Below are 20,869 nucleotides of genomic sequence, written 5' to 3'. Positions count from 1 at the left end.
TCTTTTTTTTGGAGTGCTTCCTGGCAAGAGGGATCGGCTCTCGCCTGCTTCGGGCTTCGGAGCGTCAGTCCATTCTGCCACGAAGTCGGCGAGGGTGGCTCCCTGGATGACCTTGGTTGTGCTGAACTCTAGCTGAAACGCCTGCAGTTTGATGTTCCACTCGGCGACTCTGTCCGCAGCGTTGGGGCTCCGGAGCACCCTCTCCAGTGGGTAGGCTGAGACGACCTTAATTGGGTGGCCCTGGAAGTAATGACGCAGCTTGCGTGAGGCCACCAGGAGTGTGAGCAGAAGCTTCTGTGGCATGGGATATCATGCCCTTGCGTCCCGCAACACTGTGCTGATGAAGTACACCGAGTGCTCAAAAAGGGCGGGAGCGTCGATGGAGCCTAAGGCCTCCGGAGGTTGGGCCGCCTCCTGAGGTGGGGGGACCTCACGAGCTTGGTCACCCATTCGGCCCTCCGTAGGCCCAGAAACACCGTCTTGTAGGGCCTGATCATCTGCGGGCGTCGTCGTGGCCTTAGCGGCGCCGTCTCGGTACCGCATCGTCCCTGCTGAAGGTGCAGCATTATGAGGCGGGCTCTTGGCCTAGCGCTCCTCCCGGACAGCCATCGATGCCGCGCTATCGGAGTGAGGTGTGGCGGCCATGTAGAGCACCAGGGGCTCGAGAGAACGAGGCGCTACCATCACCGGTGGGCTGGTCAGGTATCTCTTGTGGTCTTGAAACACTAGGTCGGCCTCTAGGGTCCACTCGAATGGGCCCTTCTTCTTCATCACCTTGAAGAACGACACGGCGCGCTCCCCTAGCTTGGAGATGAAGCGCCCCAGCGAGGTCACGCAGCCTGCGAGCTTTTGTATTTCCTTGAGAGTTTGCAGCGGGCTCATGTCTTCTATTGCCTTGACCATCTCCGGGTTAGCCTCGATCCCCCTGTGCGACACGAGGAAGCCCAGCAGCTTGCCGGAGGGGACACCAAACACGCTCTGCTCCGGATTGAGCCGCAGCTCCACCTGGCGTAGGCTGGCGAAAGTCTCCTCCAGGTCCTGAATGAGGGTCCTTGCCTCCCGAGATTTTACCACGATGTCGTTGACGTAGGCTTCAGGATTTCTCCTGAGATGCTGGCCCAGGGCGATGTGCATCAGCCGCTGGAAGGTCGCCCCAGTGTTGCACAGTGCGAACGGCATGCAGGTGTAGCATTATACCCCACACGGGGTCAAGAAGGCCGTCTTCTCCACGTCCTCCACCGCCATCTTGATCTGGTGGTAACCCGAGAAAGCGTCTAGGAAACACAGCAGGTCGCACTCGGCGGTGGAGTCGATGATCGGGTCGATGCGCGGAAGCGGGAACGGGTCTTGAGGGCAGGCTTTGTTTAGCTTGGTGAAGTCGACGCACATGCGTTCCTTCCCGCCTTTCTTGGGCACGACGACGGGGTTCGCCAGCCACTCCGGGTACCAGACCTCACGGATGAGGCCTACCGCTTGTAGTTTGCGTGTCTCCTAGACGATGAAGGAGAGCTTCTCCGTGGACTGTCGCCGTGCCTTCTGCTTCACAGGGCGCACATTGGGGCACACCCTTAAGTGATATTCGATTACCCCCCCTTGGGACCCCCACCAGCTGCTTGGGCTTCCAGGCGAATACCTCCTTGTTCGCGTGCACGAACTTCACCAATGCCTCTTCTTGGTCCAGGTCGAGGTTGGCGCCAATGGTGAGGTGGCTCCCGAGGCTCCGTCCTCCTCGACCGACAGTTGCTTCGTTTCAGCCCGATCCTGAGTGAACAACTGCTTCTTTTTCGCCGGCGCGACCCCCTTAGCCCCTGCGGCGGCTCCATCGGCCGGGCGTGCTGCCGCGACGGCCTTGAAGGCGAGCTTGAGAGCCGTTAGAGCCTCCTTGGTATCTCCAGCCACGGTGAGGACACTGCTGCTCCCCGGCATCTTCATGAGGTTGTAGGCCGGATGGGTCGCTGCCATGAACTGAGCCAGGGCAGAGTACCCGAGGATGGCATTGTACGGGAGGCAGATGCGGGCGATGTCGAAGTCGATCAGCTCGGGGCGGTAGTTCTCGCGGGTACCGAAGGTGACTGGGAGGCGTATTTGCCCCAGGGGGCTGGTGGAACCGCTGCCAACTCTGGAGAAAGGCTTGGTGGGGTGGAGCCGGCCGTACGGCATGTGAAGAAAGTCGAAAGCTTCCACGGAGAGCATGTTGAGGCCAGCTCCACCGTCGATGAGGGTCTTGGTCACGGCTACGTTGCAGATGGTGGGTGTGCAGAGCATTGGGAGCGCACCCGAGCTAGCAGTGGTTGTGGGGCGGTCCCCTGAGTCGAAGGTGAGGTCGGCCTTGGGCGCCACCCATCCTGGAGGGGCTCCCTGCTGCACAGAGACGACGCCGATCTGGAGAAAGAACTGCTTGACGTGGCGGTCCGAGGGTGGTACCTGCGAGCTGCCGAGGAGGGTGTCGGCATTCTGGGAACGGGGGTCCCCAGACTTGCCTGCCTGCGGCCCACGGCGTGGCTCTACAAGCGGGCCCATACGACCCATCTTCACCAGCGAGCAGTAAAGACCCTCGCAAGACCCCCTCGGGAGCGGCCTCACCAGGCTGGCTCGCGAGGGGCGGAGAGATCAAGGCAAGGCAAACCTCGCGAGGTTTGAATGACGCAAGCCATGGCGACCAAGGCCAGGCGGGCGCCAGCGCGCAAAGTGTCCTTGTTTCCTCTTTAGTGTTAAGGAGGCAAGCACAGGCGAGGAGTACCGAGGCATCAAGCAAAGGTTTCCATATCGGTGCAACAAGACCAAGACCAGCAGGACGGCAAGACGGAGGTCATCGTGGAGCCCAAGACGGCGTCACCACCAGAGCCTTTTGCAGGCGAAGACTACTTTTGTCAGGATAAGTTGTACTAGCTGTCCCCTTTCAAATTGGCCGTTGTGGGACCCCTTCCCGCTCAATATTTGGGAAGACGACCAGGGCCTCTATAAATAGGACTAGCCAGCATAGTAGGGGGGAAACGAGATTCAGATCACATCCTCACACCCACAAGTTCACCAGGCACAAGAACACCTCTCCTCAGGAGGCTGTTCTTCCCCTTGTACTGTTCATCCTCAGCCCAAGAGGCAATCCACCACCACCACACTGGAGTAGGGTATTACACCACAACGGTGGCCCAAACCAGTATAAACCTTGTGTCTCGTGTGTTGTGAGTTCGTCGTGCCTAGCCTAGAGATTGCGAAGTGTGTGAGGGCGTGATCGGTGAGGGGGCGATCTTCGCACACACCCCACTGTTCGAACCTTAAGTGTTTTTCCAGAACCCGAAATCCGACATTTGGCGCGCCGGGTAGGGGTGCGCCGGAGTTCTTCCTTCGCTGACCCGCGTCCCATCGCTTCGTCGCAACCATGTCGGACGCTCGTCACGCCCGTGCTGAGCGCCGGGCCGCCCTCGCCGCCCGCGTCGCCCAGACAGCTCCTGTCGGCGGGCCACCCCGTCGTTCTCCATCACCCGTCGCCAATGCCGCCACCGGCCTGACGGGGAACGAGCAGCAAGCATCCTCGTTGCACCCCTTGGTGCGGCGGGACGGCCGCACCGCCACTCCGTCGCTGACCCCCGCTGGTTCGTCGTCTCACGCTCGTCGTGCTCCCACGGACGCATGGGCCGCGCTACACATGGCGCATGAGCTCCTGCGTTACCACCCAGTCGATGACCTCTATGAGGACTGGCTGGACCGCATCGCCGAGCTCGTCAGCGCCGCAGGGGGCTCCCCTGCACCGTCCCTCTCGCTGCCTCGTCCACCGCCAGCTACGGGCGACGTGGCTCACGGAGCACCTCCACCACCTTTGCACCAAGACGGCGCCCTGGCACCAATTCACGCGGCTCCTGCAGTGCCAAGCACCCGCACGTGAAGAAAGAAGCTGCCAAGAGGTTCCTCGACCGCAAGAGAACGCTCCACCGCTCCTCGCACCGCCACGTCAGGATCGCTCACCGCGGCAGGACCTTGCGCCACTTGCCGTGGCAGCGCGCATGCACCAAGACCAAGCTCCACCTCCACGGCGGGCCCCGATGACCACGGTCGGCTGCTGCGCCTTCACCCCCGAGCTACGTAGCGTCGCCTGGCTGGGCAAGTTCAAGCCAGATCTGCCTCCTCACTACGACGGCACCCCTGACCCCGCGGAGTTGTTGCAGCTCTACGAGCTGAGCATCGAGGCGGCCAATGGCGACGAGAAAGTCATGGCGAACTGGTTCCCCATGGCGCTCAAGGATGGTGCTCGTTCGTGGCTCCCGAACCTGCCTCCGGGCTCGATCTCCTCCTGGACGAGATGCGTGACCTCTTCATCGCCAACTTCTAGGGCACTCGCGACCGCCCCCCGGCCGCGGGTGACCTACGCCGCGTCAAGCAGCAACCAGGAGAGACCCTCCAGAAGTACATCCAGCGCTTCAACAACATTCGCCTCAAGATCCCCAAGGTGACGGACGAGGCCATCATCTCGGTGTTCTCTGATGGCGTCCGCGACGTCAATATGAAGGACGAGCACGCCATCCATGAGGAGTTGTGCACATCCCTGGAGCTGTTCAACCTAGCGACCAAGTGCACAAGGGTTGAGGAAGGGCGCCTTTCCCTCCTCAAGCTCCTAGCTGCTGACCCGGAGGAGAAGAAAGCCAAGGCTAAGGACGTGAAGCGCAAGGGAGTCGCCGTGCTCGTGGCGGAGCCGGACACGAAGCGCGGCAGGGACCATCCTGACTCATCCAAGAGCAGCCGACCCTTCTGCGCCTTCCACAACGTGCACAACCACAACACCAATGACTGTCAAGAGCTCAGGGCCATTTGCGACGGACACTTCGGTCGACGCCCCGTGTGCAACGACCGAGGCTATTACCAAGGAGGAGGACGTGGCGGAGGACGCTGGGATGACCGTGGCCCACGCCAGGAGTGGCTCGACCGGCCTCGTGAGGACCGTTGGCAGGACCAGCCTCGTGAGGGCGCCTGGAGTGATCAGCCTCGTGAGGATCGCTCTCAGGGCAACGCCGGTCTTCCTCCACTGCCGCCACCACCAAGAAGGAATCGCAACCTGAAGGAAATATGCCCTAGAGGCAATATTAAAGTTATTATTTATTTCCTTATATCATGATAAATGTTTATTATTCATGCTAGAATTGTATTAACCGGAAACGTAATACTTGTGTGAATACATAGACAAACAGAGTGTCACTAGTATGCCTCTACTTGACTAGCTCGTTGATCAAAGATGGTTATGTTTCCTAGCCATTGACATGGGTTGTCATTTGATTAACAGGGTCACATCATTAGGAGAATGATGTGATTGACTTGACCCATTCCGTTAGCTTAGCACTCGATCGTTTAGTATGTTGCTATTGCTTTCTTCATGACTTATACATGTTCCTATGACTATGAGATTATGCAACTCCCGTTTACCGGAGGAACACTTTGTGTGCTACCAAACGTCACAACGTAACTGGGTGATTATAAAGGTGCTCTACTGGTGTCTCCGAAGGTACTTGTTGGGTTGGCGTATTTCGAGATTAGGATTTGTCACTCCGATTGTCGGAGAGGTATCTCTGGGCCCACTCAGTAATGCACATCACTTAAGCCTTGCAAGCATTGCAACTAATGAGTTAGTTGCGGGATGATGTATTACGGAATGAGTAAAGAGACTTGCCGGTAACTATATTGAACTATGTATTGAGATACCGACGATCGAATCTCGGGCAAGTAACATACCGATGACAAAGGGAACAACGTATGTTGTTATGCAGTCTGACCGATAAAGATCTTCATAGAATATGTGGGAGCCCATATGAGCATCCAGGTTCCGCTATTGGTTATTGACCGGAGACGTGACTCGGTCATGTCTACATAGTTCTCGAACCCGTAGGGTCCGCACGCTTAAAGTTTCGATGACAGTTATATTATGAGTTTATATGTTTTGATGTACCGAAGGTTGTTCAGAGTCCCGGATGTGATCACGGACATGATGAGGAGTCTCGAAATGGTCGAGACATGAAGATTGATATATTGGAAGCCTATATTTGGATATCGGAAGTGTGCCGGGTGAAATCGGGATTTTACCGGAGTACCGGAGGGGTTACCGGAACCTCCCGGGGGTTAATGGGCCATAGTGGGCCTTAGTGGAGAAGAGGAGAGGCGGCCAGGGCAAGGGCCGCGCGCCCCTCCCCCCTAGTCCGAATAGGTCAAGGAGAGGGGGCGGCGCCCCCCCCCCTTCCTTCTTCTCCTCCACCTCTTTCCCCCTCTTCTCCTAATCCAACAAGGAATAGGGAGGGAGTCCTACTCCCGGTGGGAGTAGGACTCCTCCTGGCGCGCCCCCTCATGGCCGGCCGCACCTCCCCCCTTGCTCCTTTATATACGGGGGCAGGGGGCACCCTAGGGACAACAATTGATCGTTTGATCTTTTAGCTATGTGTGGTGCCCCTCTCCACCATAGTCCACCTCGATAATACTGTAGCGGTGCTTAGGCAAAGCCCTGCGTCGATAGAACATCATCATCGTAACCACGCCGTCGTGCTGACGAAACTCTCCCTCAACACTCGGCTGGATCGGAGTTCGAGGGACGTCATCGGGCTGAACGTGTGCTGATCTCGGAGGTGCCGTGCGTTCGGTACTTGATCGGTTGGATCGTGAAGACGTACGACTACATCAACCGCGTTGTGCTAACCCTTCCACTTTCGGTCTACGAGGGTACGTGGACAACACTCTCCCCTCTCATTGCTATGCATCACCATGATCTTGCCTGTGCGTAGGAATTTTTTGAAATTACTACGTTCCCCATCACGACCACCATCAAGACGAGGGGGCCGGGGGCTTCCAGGAGCCGCGTGCTATCGCCTGCATCTTGGGCAGAGCTCAAGCCCCGGCCTCTCAACGCATCTTGAAGCAGTTTGTCCGCGAAGTGAACACAATCCTCCCCAAGCTCGAGGCAACGCGCCCGCTCAGGTGGTCCAAGTGCGCCATCAACTTCAGTTCGGCAGATCAGCTCAAGTGCGCGGCTAACGCTGGTGCTCTCCCGATGCTTTGTTCACCCGTCATCAGCAACGTACAAGTCACCAAGACCCTCATCGACGTCAGTGCAGGGCCGTAACGCCCACGATGCGGCTATATCTCCCACGTGTCGAGGCACGACTTAGAGGCATAACCGCATTGTAGGTATTGTCGCAAGAAGGGTCATCTTCACACAATCCCATGTAATGAACAAGAATGGGATAACGAGTGTTGGCTTACAATCGCCACTTCACACAATACATAAATTAAATCATACATCATCCAAAATCCACACATGGACCGACTACGGTCAAATCCAAATGAAAATAAGATAGCCCCAAATGCTAGATCCCCGATCGTCCAAACTGGGCTCCACTACTGATCATCAGGAAACGAAACATAGTAACGACCACGTTCCTCGTCGAACTCCCACTTGAGCTCGGTTGCGTCACCTGCACTGGTATCGTCGACACCTGCAACTGTTTTGGTAGAAAACTGTGAGCCACGAGGACTCAGCAATCCCATTACCATGGGTATCAAGACTAGCAAAGCTTAATGGGTAAGGAATGGATAAGTGGTGAGGTTGCAGCAGCGGCTAAGCAAAATATGGTGGCTAACTTACGCAAATAAGGGTGAGAAGAGAAGCAAACGGAACGGTCGAGAAGCTAGAAGTGATCAAGAAATGATCCTGAAACTACTTACGTTCATACATAACCCAAAAACCGTGTTCACTTCCCGGACTCCGCCGAAAAGAGACCATCACGGCTACACACGCGGTTGATGCGTTTTAATTAAGTCAAGTGTCAAGTTCTCTACAACCGGATATTAACAAATTCCCATCTGCCACATAACCGCGGGCATGGCTCTCGAAAGTTTATACCCTGCAGGGGTGTCCCAGCTTAGCCCATCACAAGCTCTCACGGTCAACGAAGGATATTCCTTCTCCCGGGAAGACCCGATCAGTCTCGGAATCCCGGTTTACAAGACATTTCGACAATGGTAAAACAAAACCAGCAAAGCCGCCCGAATGTGCCGACAAATCCCGATAGGAGCTGCACATATCTCGTTCTCGGGGCACACCGGATGAGCAGTCCATACAACTAAAACCAGCCCTCAAGTTTCCCCGAGGTGGCGCTGCAAAGGGCTCTAGTTTGGACCAACACTCGGAGGAGCACTGGCCCGGGGGGGGTAAATAAGGATGACCCTCGGGCTCCGGAAACCCAAGGGAAAATGGCTTAGGTAGGAAAATGGTAAAACCAAGGTTGGGCCTTAGTGGAGGAGTTTTATTCAAAGCGAACTATCAAGGGGGTCCCATAAATCACCCAACCGCGTAAGGAACGCAAAATCAAGGAACATAACACCGGTATGACGGAAACTAGGGCGGCAAGAGTGGAACAAAACACCAGGCATAAGGCCGAGCCTTCCACCCTTTACCAAGTATATAGATGCATTAATTAAATAATAGATATTGTGATATCCCAACAAGGTTCATGATATCCATGTTCCAACATGGAACAAACTTCTTCATCTTCACCTGCAACTAGCAACGCTATAAGAGGGGCTGAGCAAAAGTGGTAACACAGCCGAACAACGGTTTGCTAGGAAGGGTGACAAAGGTTAGAGGTTCATGGCAATTTGGGAGGCTTGAAGAGCAAGTGATAGGTAGCGCAGCATAGCGATAGAACGATGCAACTAGCATAGCAATGATAGTAGTGAGATCCAGGGTAACGGTCATCTTGCCTGAAATCCCGCTAGGAAGAAGAACGGGTCCATGAAGAAGATGAAGCCACGAAGACAAACCAAGCGTAGACGAACGAATCCTCACGCTCGCAACGAAACAGGAACTAACGCGAAGGAGCACAACCGGAAAGAAGCAAACAACAAGGTAAACACACAACACATAACAAGGCATGATGCTCAACCAAGTATGATGCATGACAAGGCTACATGAAGCTACTCATGGCAAGAGATGATGCATACAAGAGCAACACATCAAAGCAAGTTTAAATGAGGCCGGAAACAACAAACAACAATTCCGAAAAAATCCCCATGTGCCTATTTCGAATTGCTACTGTTCTGCCCTATACACAATTTTAAAGTTGTTAAACATGCAAAATAAGTGCATCAAGTTAATCTATGCATTTTTCTACCCCATATACATATAAAGTTTATTTAAAACAGAGTTACGGTTATTTAGTTACGAAATAAATCATTTTAGCATGTGCTTTATGCAAATTAATGCAAACAACAATTTTAAATATTTTTAACAGGGATGAAAGTTGCCTATTGTGAAAGAACATGAAAAACTGAGCAAGAAGCATATATGACATGTTTCATTTGGATGCATGGATATTTAAATATGAGCATTTTAAAATGATGGCATTCCTGTAATTATGCATGCACTGAAAATAGAGAAAAATCTCTGAGATGGAAAAAAAACGCGGGCCAGATTGCAGCAACCTGCAGCGGCCCAGGAAGATTTGGCCCAAGTGACAGTGTGTGTGTAGCGGAAAGAAAGAAAAAAACAGGGCGAAAATTAGGAGCACTTGGGAATCGAACCCAGGACCTGCTGATTCGTTGCACACTCTGAAGACCACTAGGACAGCAGTATGTTGCTGGTATCATAGGGGATAGGCGCAAGATGAAGAAGAACAAGGGCTTGATCTGGGTGAGCCAAAATTGGTGCAAAAAGATGTTGTCGTGGGGATTTGATCCCTGGTTGCCTAGGTGCAAACCTGCTAGTCTAACCAGTAGCAACAGAAATGCACCTGAGATAATTCGCAGACAAACAGTAACTGAACCAACAGTTTGAGCAAACCTGACTAGAAAAAAATAACAGAAACAAGATGAAAAAGAATAAGGGGCGCCTGGTATTTGATCCCTGGATCCCTTGGATACGTGCATGCGCTGTTAACCAGATGGGCTACTATAGAAGTCTGCTAAGAAGTGCCTTATGCTCGAGATGAATGCCCTGGCGTTGATCTGACGAAACTGAAAACGGAATCAGAGATGGCTCGAATGCACGGTGGACATGGCCGGCGCTGGGAGCCAACACCAGCGGCTCCAGGTCGCCGGCGGTGCTGCGGAAACAGGTGGGGGTGCTGCCGTACAAGCGGCGGTGGCTGAGGGTGTGGCGTGCGGAATCCCTGGGAGAGTTCACTGAAGAAGGATGTGCATGTGCGTGCAAACAAACCGAGGAGGCAGAGCCACCTCACCGGACTTGCCTTCCGACGTGCTCGGGAAGCAAGGGTCGGCCATGTCAAGGGGCGGCACGGAGCTACTGCTCCCTGGATGGATCATACAGGGCGATGGGTTGTGATGCGTGTGTGTGAGCACGTGTGTACACGCAGGGCGAGCTCCAGGAACTCGTCCATGGTGGACATGGCGTCGGCTTGCTCGGGAAGAGGACTACGGCGAGAGAAACGATTCGGAGAGGGAATGGGAGGAGCGGCTGCTCACCGAGGGGTTGCTGTTGGAGTTGCACGTGGTCGACGGTGGCCTGGGACGGTGAGAAGACTCGCTGATCGGGGCAGCGTCCTCGGTTCCGTGAAGCAGAGGAAGCAGGGGAGGAAGACGTCGATGGACTTGGCGTCTCCAGCCTTGGATCGCAGAGGAACGGGGTCATGGCGGCGTCTCGATGCGCGTGGATGGAGAAAGGGTCGGCGACGAGCTTGCTACGCCGGAGGAAAGCTTGAGCACGAGCCGGCCATGGCGTCGGGCGGCGGTGATGGGGCGAGGTGGAGCTACCCTTACCTGGCTGGCGGCGCGGAGGGGGAAGGGAGGAGGATGGGGAAACCCTAGGGAGGGGGCGCTGGTTAAAAAGGAGGGGCGTGGGCGCCGTGGTAGCCACGGTGGCCATGTGCCCCTGAATATTACTGTGAGAGGAGAGGTGATCGGGAGGAGGAAGAAAAGTAGGAGTAGAGAGACTGCCAGGTGGGTCTGGATGGGTATCCAGCGTGGATTCACCATGGGAGAGAGCGAGGGGGGCTGCGCTGAGGCTGCTGCTGGACCGGCCTGGGAGGAGGAGGCCCAGGTAGGCCGCTCTTGCTGCTGTCTCTTTTCTTTTTCATTTTCCTCAGGCAGAAAATAAACAGAAAAGCACATGGATAAAAGAGGGATGTATGAGAGATATAAGAATATCCCCACGAAGCTGGAATTATGCACTAATTGAAATAATTGGTTTGGGCATTTTTAGAGAAACAAAATTATCGCAAGTTTGAACTAAATTCAAACTTGAGGCAATTTTGATTCCAACCAAATCAAGTCCAAAATAGCTTAAAATTGGCAGAGATGGTTTAGGCATGGTGAAATAGCATCAGGAAAAGAATGAACATTAATGGAGGAGGAAATAATGTCGCTTGACATGAAATCCAAAATTGATATAAAGGAAGAAGTGGATAGGTTGTGCACTTGGGGGAAAATGTCGATGGAAAATGTGAAGAGGGATAGAACACCAACAACACATCACCATGAAGAAAGCAACCCACATGGTGATCATAATGCAATAAAATGACACAAGGCATATCAAATCATATAGCATAGCATAGCAAGATGATCATGGCAACAACAAGGATGGCATACTATAATCAATAATGAACATGATGCAAGAAGCAAAATATGACAAAGGCACTCATCATGAACATGGCATAAACATATAGGAATGAAATATGCAAAACAATTATGATAAAGCACAAACATAATAAACACGACAACAACTACAATAAAGGAAGGCATCTGAAGCGTCAGTCTCGGGGCGTTACAAGGGCTCAACGTCCTGTCCGTCGAGACGTTCGACAGCCTTCATGTGCCATACGATCAGCTTCAGCCTACCAAGCCCTTCTTAGGAGTGACCGACGGTTCCACCACGCCGTTGGGGCAGGTCCGCCTTCCCGTCACCTTCGGAGAACGCAACAAATACCGCACCGAGCTCATCGACTTCGACGTTGCTTACATCCGTCTGCCATACAATGGCATCCTCGGATACCCGGCCCTGGCCAAGTTCATGGTGGTGACGCACCACGGCTACAACGTCCTCAAGATGCCAGGAAGAGGCGGGATCATCACAGTCCCCTGCGAGGAAAGAGATGCGGTGTGCTCCCTCGAGCGCGCCTTCCAAGCAGCGTCAATTGAAGACCCTGACAGCAATGCAGCTCAGCACACTCCTGAGGTCGCCCCCAAGAAGAAGAAGCATCTACTCCGCGCCGGACCTCAGGAGGGCGGCGTCGCGAGTGGTACCTCGTCAGGATCAGCGCCCGCACCTGGGGCGCCTCCCTCCCTCACATAGGAAGGCGCGCCCGGTGCCCTCCTCGGGCAGGGCTCGGGGCGCTCTTCTGGAGGGCCTCAGACCTTGCCAACATCATGAGGGAGGCGCTCGGGCACCACTTGGAGGTGTGCTTCGCGGCACGTCTCCCTCAGGACGACACAGGGCGAGGGACGCCCAGCGCTTAGGAGTTCATTGCCAAGACCACTCAGGAACTACAAGAAGCGAGAGCCATGCGCGGCGACCGCCGCTCACCAGGCGCAGCTCCCCATCCAGGCGAGGATGTCGGGCTGCGCATCTGCATCAACGTCCAAGGGCTCAACAGGGCCACGTCTCAGGAGCTCTTCCGGCCTTCGCGCGTGGGGCACTGCGAGGGCCCACCTCACAACTACGTTCGCATGCCTTTTGGCCTGCTGAGCGTGGCGTCCGCCTTCCAGCGCAGCCTGCAGAGCATCTTGGTGGCTCAGGAGGCCAGGCACCATGCAGTCCTGGCGAAAATGGAGACGGTTCTCAAGGAACCACCTGGACCCCCAGGGCCTCCCGAGGCTCAGGACCCCGGTGGCTCGTGAGGAGCAACCCCAGCACCATGCATCTTCAGCTGCCCCAACACTCCTTCTACAACGGAACCAGGTGACATTTTCCAAGTTCATTTAGCTGGGAGTGCCCCTCGGGCTGCATTATTCCCAGGTCGCGTGGGTCCGTCCCTGTGTTATGTATCCCTTTTTATGCCTTTAGCTCACCTTGATGGGGCGCCCCTCGGGCTGCATCATCCCCAAGCCGCCCGGGTCCAGCCCAGTGGCACGTATCGTTCATGCATTTACTTGAGCTAGTTTGCTTTCCATGCTTAATCTATCTATGACTATCACCCGCTCGATTGTCACCCACCACGGGAGCTGCTCACACCGGCACGGCGCTTGTGCATGGGTCCGTCCCTGCAGCATCGACAAATCTGAGCGGTCGAGCTCTGGCCTGCGGCACGCCCCACGCGTGTCACCTCACCAGGCCCTTAGTGCCTTCATTCTCTTGCAGAGAAACCAGTGGCCGGACGGCAGTCATAATGGCAATCGCGCCCTTCCTCGTGCTGGCTTGCAGGAACCTCCTGAGGACCACAGCAGGCGGCACCGCGAGCTCCCTCTTCTCCCATGTAATCCGCTTGCGTGTTAAAAGGGGGGATCCTGAGCATCGCGACTCAGGAGCTCTTACTGGCTCTCTAGCCCTCACCCCCGGCCTTGACCACGGCATCGCGACCTGGCATACCAGCGGCGGCTGAGCTCGCTCGAGGGCTGGGACCTGAGGACATAGAGCACGAAGGAAAGCGTGGGGAAGAGACTCGTACGGGCCTGGCTATGCTACAACCACCCACGCACGAGTCTGGCGCCTCGTGAACCAACCCGGGACTACCAAGATAAGTTTCACGCTCGGGTCAACCAATCGCTACGGCATAGAATTCTCATTTGTGTCGCCCCTTTACGGCAACGTAATCTCCCTTTCTTACCTCTTGGTGGTCGCTTGCACACTAAAGGGGACCTCCTGAGCATCGCGACTCAGGGGCTCTTACTGGACCTCGGGCCGCTCACCTCCTGGCCTTGACCACGGCATCGAGACCTGGCATACCAGCGATGGATGAAGCCTGCTTGGGGACCGGGACCTGCCAGCATAGAGCACCACGCAGTCACGAGGTTGGAAAGGGGAAACCGAGCCGAAACTGGACACGCACATGCACAATTTCATAGTAAGGATAATATCGACACATTCCGGACCCTTTACACGCCCACTCGGGGCTCTTCTCAATTCCTCACAGGGAACAAAAGAAAGGAAATTCAAGGAGCCCTATCTACACACGCCAGCGCGGTCGACGCCATCGTCAACAGTGGGCCACAGGAGGCTGGCGCCAACCCCATCCAGATCAGCGGCGGCAACGGCCGCATGCTGCAACCTTGCTCCGGGCGCGGCGAGAACTTGGGGGCATGTAGCTGTCGTCGCTCGTCTCTGGGGTCTCGTAGAGCTCGGGAGAATCACTGGACTCCCAAGCGTCACTGCTGCTACCGGAGGAGCCGTTGGCGACGCGGGCAGCAGGCCCTGCTCCTGCTGCAACTCCGTCCTGACGGCCCCTTCTGGAGCAGCACTCCAGACGGCGGCCTTGTGCATTGAAGACCTTGAGGAACAATGTGGAGGCACACTCGAAGTGGATCGCGAGGGCGCCTTCCGCACGGCACACTCGAGCGATCTCACCCCAGCCCCGGGTCATGAAGATCTTGCCCGAAGAGACGGCTTCGACTTCCGCTCCAGTCGCCGGCGTGTCCCAGTCGGCGTGCTGTAGCCAAAGCTCGAGGGGCCCCCTCGGCGGCATCTCGGCAGAGAAGAAGGAAGGGAAGCGGATCCAAGTACACGGAGGCATCACCGCCCAAAACACGAGTTCGCGCGAGGAGTCCGCGGCATGGACTCCGGGGGCGACGACGCGCGCCATCGCGGTGTGACGACCATGGCTGCGGCGCGGGCGCCGCCGCCCGCCACCTCTTCCTCCTGAGCCTTAGGCTTGGGCGTACAGGGGTAACGGATACCCAGGAGGAGGCCGCTCGCACCAAGGCCTTGTCACCTCCTGCATCACCACCACGTCACGGCGATGGACCGGCCTCTTCTTCGGCGGGAGTGGCCCTAGCTCATCGCGGGGAGTCTTTCCCTTCTCCGCAGCGGAAAACCTCTTCGGCGGCGCCATTGGTGTCGCTATTAGGAATGGAGTAGAGGGGGAGAAGCGAGGGGAATGGCAAGAGATGGGCGACGGGGGCTCAGCCCCCTCCCCATTTATAGCAGGAGAAGGCCAACCAGCACCCCCCATGATCATAGGTAATGATGGTTTTTCCTTGCATGCAGCAGGGACTCGTCAAGTCGGGCAGTTTCTGAGGCATTGTGGTGAAGCGGAGACGCCCACGTCCAATCAACCGCCACATGTCTACCAAGGCCGCAGGCTATTGGGCCCGCGGCGCTCCGCACTTGCCCTTTGGCTTCGCCCCGAAGCCAAGTCCGAGCGCGCCTTGGGCCCGGGGGCTACTATCGGCGTTCTGGGAACGAGGGTCCCCAGACTTGCCTGCCTGTGGCCCACGGCGTGGCTCTCCAAGTGGGCCCGTACAGCCCATCTTCACCAGCGAGCACTCAAGACCCTCGCGAGGGGCCAAGCCTCGCGAGGCGGGCGACACAAGACCCCCTCAGGAGCGGCCTCACCAGGCTGGCTCGCGAGGGGCGGAGAGATCAAGGCAAGGCAAACCTCACGAGGTGTGAATGACGCAAGCCATGACGACCATGGCCAGGCGGGCGCCAGCGCGCACAGTGTCCTTGTTTCCTCTTTAGTGCTAAGGAGGCAAGCGCAGACGAGGAGTACCGAGGCGTCAAGCAAAGGTTTCCATATCAGTGCAACAAGACCAAGACCAGCAGGACGGCAAGACGGAGGTCATCGTGGAGCGCAAGACGGCGTCACCACCAGAGCCTTTGGCAGGCGAAGACTCTTTTGTCAGGATAAGTTGTACTAGTTGTCCCCTTTCAAATTGGCCGTTGTGGGATCCCTTCCCGCTCAATATTTGGGAAGAGGACCAGGGCCTCTATAAATAGGACTAGCCAGTACAGTAGGGGGGGAAACGAGATTCAGATCGCATCCTCACACCCACAAGTTCACCAGGCACAAGAGCACCTCTCCTTAGGAGGCTGTTCTTCCCCTTGTACTGTTCATCCTCAGCCCAAGAGGCGATCCACCACCACCACACTGGAGTAGGGTATTACACCACAACGGTGGCCCGAACCAGTATAAATCTTGTGTCTCGTGTGTTGTGAGTTTGTCATGCCTAGCCTAGAGATCACGAAGTGTGTGAGGGCGTGATCGGTGAGGGGGAGATCTTCGCGCGCACCCTAGTGTTCGAACCTTAAGGGTTTTGCCGGAACCCGAAATCCGACAGAGGGCCGCAATGGCGATGGGCGCCGATGCCGCGAAGCATGCGGCGAAAAGGCCGCGCAGCTCCTCCCAAGAAGCCACAGAAGATCCTGGCAGGTTGAGCAACCAGGCGCGCGGCGTGCCAGCGAGGGCCATGGGGAGCCAGTTAGCCATGACCTTGTCGTCGCCTCCAGCTTCCAGAATGGCCTCCTCGTACACCAGCAGGAAGGCCGATGGATCCCTCACACCGTCATAGCGGGGTGGCATCTCCGGCCTGAACTTGTGCGGCCACTGCACATGCCGCAAAGCGGGGGTAAGGGCCCTGAGTCCCATGGCACCGTCGCGGGCGTCCGTCGATCCTGTCGGAGGAGCGGCGCCGGCCATGGGGGCCGGACAGAGAGGTGAAGCTGGCGGAGGGTCCAAGCTTCAGCGCACCCCTACCTAGGGCGCCAAATGTCAGATTCAGGGTTCTGGCAAACCCTTGAGGTTCGAACTCTAGGGTGCGCACGAAGGATTCTCTCCCCCTAGCCTGCTCAGACAACGATCTCAAGGCCTAGCTCGTCGAACCAAAGGAACAAGAGACACGAGGGTTTATACTGGTTCGGGCCACCATTGTGGTGTAATACCCTACTCCAGTGTTGTGTGGTGGATTGCCTTGTAGGCTGAGGATGAACAAGTACAAGGGATGAACAACCTCCTGAGGAGAGGTGTTCTTGAGCTCGGTGAGCTGGTGTGTGTGAGGGTGATCCGGATGATCCGTCCCTTACTATGGTGGTGGCTAGTCCTATTTATAGAGGCCCTGGTCCTCTTCCCAAATGTTAGGCGGGAAGGGATCCCACAACGGCCAATTTTGAAGGGAGACAACTAGTACAAGCTATCCTGACAAAAGGTGGTCTTCGCCTGCCAAAGGCTCTGGTGGTGATGTAGCTATGGGCTCCGCGATGACCTCCGTCCTGCCGTCCTGCTGGTCTTGGTCTCGTTGCACCGATATGGAAACCATTGCCTGATGCCTCGGGACTCCTCGCATGCGCCTACCTCTTTAGCACCAAAGAGGAAACTGGTACTCTGCACCCACTGGCGCCCGCCTGGCCTTGGTCGTCACGGCTCACATCATGCGAACCTTGCGAGGTTCCCCTCGCATAGATATCTCCGCTCTTCGGGAGCCATCCTAGCGAGGCCACCCCCAGGGAGGTCTTGGCGTCGTCCACCTCGCAAGGCTTGGCCCCTCGCGAGGGTCTTGATTTGTCATTGTCGAGGTCGGGCCGTACCAGGCCATTTGTGGAGCCACACCATGGGCCGCAGGCAGGCAAGTCTGGGTACCCCCGGTCCCAGAACGTCGACATCTAGGTGTTGGATCAAACAGGAAAGTAGTGGGCAAAGTTGTATAGCATGAATCTAGGACGTGGTTCAAAGAGGAAAGGAAGGGGGAAAGTTGTGGGGGAAGTTGCATAGCATGAATCTAGGACGTGGTTCAAAGAGGAAAGGAAGGGTGAAAGTACTAGTAGAGACTGGCTATCTAGCACCTACGTTGGTCGAAAAGGGAAAACGATGACAAACGCAGTACGCACATCTGTAACGAACTGATCTTTTTGTTTTGCGGTACAAGGCTGTAGAGTTTGAGTAGGACTAGATTTGCCGGCCTCACATAGGGAAAGGTGTCTAAAGATAGAAAAACTGGGACCAACACAAATATGCTCCTTGGTTGTTTGTTCTTTCTTGCAATAGACTATGCATCACCCCTTTATACATCGGTAGATGCACGTGGTGCTGGTGCGTCCACCGTCCCGTGCAACTCTTTAGCTGTTGTTAATCTAAGGCCCTGTTTGGCTAAAAAGTCCTAGGGCTTTTTTAGTCCCAACTAAAAAGTCCCTAGTCCCTACCTGCTTGGTTCCAGGGACTAAACAAAGACTAGAGGTTATTAAATGACATGCTAAAAGACCAAGTTACCCCTAGTAATTAACTAATAGAGATAAGATGCACTGCGGGGCAGGGGCAACTGTTGGAAAAATTCCCAAAAAGCATGAGGGTCTTCTTTCTTTAGTCCCAAATGCCCACTTTTAGTCCCTAAAAGTCCCTCCTGTTTGGTTTAGATGGGACTAAAAGGTACTTTTTTTAGTCCCTACACCAAAAAGTCCCTGAGAACAAACACCCTCTAATAATGCCGCTGGAAAATTGATGCAATGCCACAGTTAAAAGGAAATTACATGTTTAATGAATTTTATTGTTAATATAATCTCTTTGTTAATATGAATCAATGCCACCGTTTGAGAAATGCTACTGTCTTGCTTTCTTTCCCATTTAGATAAGTTAGATGCTTCTTTTTGTTGGCTTCTGTGTCATCCACCGTTGTTGACCACTAGTTGTTTCCTTTGCACCTCTGTGTAAATAGGGTTATCTACTTCACCTCGTTGCTATTGTGACCTTTTGTTGCACTACAAAACACTTTTGTTTTAAGTGTGTTTTGTGCAGTTCAACCAAAATGTCACACTGACTTGCTTGATTGCTTGATCTTAGTGGAACTGCACAAAAGGATATCTGAGTTCCTATGCATGTTGGCAGATTTGGTTCAGATCTTCTTCTGGTGAGTTGTTTGAAATCCACGTCATGAGAGGTCAGTACTAGCCTTCTTTCACATGATTGTGCAGTGTGCGTTCATATGTTGTGCTACTTATACGGTAATGTTGCTTGATTTTAGTGAACTGCACAAATGGAGACAAGACTTCCAATCTGTATGTGCACCGTAATATCCCATTGAGGTAAGATAAGGATATTTCACAACTGCTGGCCTATATTTTGCCACTTTCATCAGAAAATTAATGTCGTTGTTTAGTGCTATACTTGTGCTCCCTAATTGACATGCCAAATCTTACATTGAAGGCGAAGCTTGTCTGTCATTGAACCAAGTGATGAAGGGGAAGAACAAGCGGAAGAAAAACAAAAATCAACTCCCGGTGCTGTAATCAAGCACTGGAACTGTGATGACACAAGTAATGATATAGTTTTGCATCTTAATTTATTGCTATGGCTGGAACGAGCAATTGTTTTGCCACTGATTTGATGCCACTCTTAATGTAATATGTAATTATCTCTACTTGTGCAAACAGGGATCTTCTTTGAAGATAACATATATTTTAGTGGAACTGCACAAGAAGATGTTGGAAACATTAAACTAATCGAGGAGTATATAGTAAGCATGTAAACCATAGTAGATAACAACAGATGGTTCCGGACAAGTGCTTGATCTGTATGCTCTACACAATAAGCCTCCTAACAAAGGTTGGTACTCGCCCACGGATTTCATCCATATGATTGAGCTTTGTCATTTCTATTGGTGTTGTGCTACTGTTTAGATACTGTCATGAGGAAGTGGTATTGTCCTTGAGAAGTGCTTCATCTGTGCTATTTTAAATATTTCCTTTCCTTTTTTTCGAGCAAACAGCGATGCTAGCATTTAGTTGCCCTCTTGTCTTTGCACAACAGGGTCATCCTCCTCTGAAGAAGAATACGGACTACGTGAAGTGCCATGTTCCGATTATGCTAGGATAAGAAGCCAAGCCTCTCTTCTTAAGAAGGGAGCAGTTGAAGGATGGTTACATTATTGCACACAAGAACAAACTAACTTCAGCTCAGAAGGACTCACGGATCTCCATCTTTGTTGTTGTGATGGCGAATACAGTGTTGTGTTAGGATTCCTTCCGGTGAGTTCCATTTTTTTAAATTTGTGCTCTGCTTGGATCATGTAGGTTGCCTATTTAAGCTGTCAATTAATGGTACATTTTGCTTTATACTAATCACTTTTTTTTGTATTTGTGCAAATAGTGGTGCTCAGCTTGATTTCAATGGGAACTGCACAAAATGTTCATGAATACATCGAATCATTCATTTCCACCACAAGAAAGGGGGTGCCGATATGTTCAAGGCGTTGTAACATATAAAGGCGAAATCATACAAGCTACGCGTGAGTTTAGTTGATTTTGGTGGAACTGCACAAAAAGAACAGCTGGTTTATTTAGCACGAGGTGCCATGTCAATGTCCGAACTGATGGCAAACCCTACCCATTCCACAATCATAGGCATTTGATATTTTGGAATGGGAAGACCTTGTCAAAGTTTGCTCATTGATGTACGAAAAACAACACGCATTTGACATTTTGGAATGGGACAACCTTGTCAAATTTTGCTCATTGATGTTAGCAAGAAGACATGCGTTTGATATTTTCGAATGGGACGCCCTTTGCTGTCAGCAGCATTGATCGATTTTTCTTTATTCTTTAGTCGTGAAGTAAATATTGGCTCTGACATGTGAATCGCTGAGATGCATAATCATCGATTGTTTTGAATGTTCCCTATGAATTGCCAGGCCTGTGTGTTTGATTGCAATGTACAGGAACGCTAAAAAGCTTCTCAAACTCTTTCTACTCTCTCTGTTCCTTTTTACTTCGCATATTAGATTTCTTTCAAGTCAGTTGATTTTACATTGTGAATGTTCATACTTTTTCTATAAGATTGGTCAAAGTAGAGATACTTTGACCTCAGACAAAACTTATATGCAGACTAAAAAGGACCGGAGGGAGTACATGTGAAACTGCTGCAAACGAGGTGATCACCCTGGGAATAATGCTAGTACATATTGTTTTGCATGTTCATCCAATGCCAGCGATACAAGAATTCGAACTAATTGAACTAAATTCATTCAT

The sequence above is a fragment of the Triticum aestivum genome, chromosome 5D (genome assembly GCF_018294505.1).
Source record: "Triticum aestivum cultivar Chinese Spring chromosome 5D, IWGSC CS RefSeq v2.1, whole genome shotgun sequence".
Lineage (NCBI taxonomy): Eukaryota > Viridiplantae > Streptophyta > Magnoliopsida > Poales > Poaceae > Triticum > Triticum aestivum.
Note: the sequence above shows the minus strand (reverse complement) of the source record.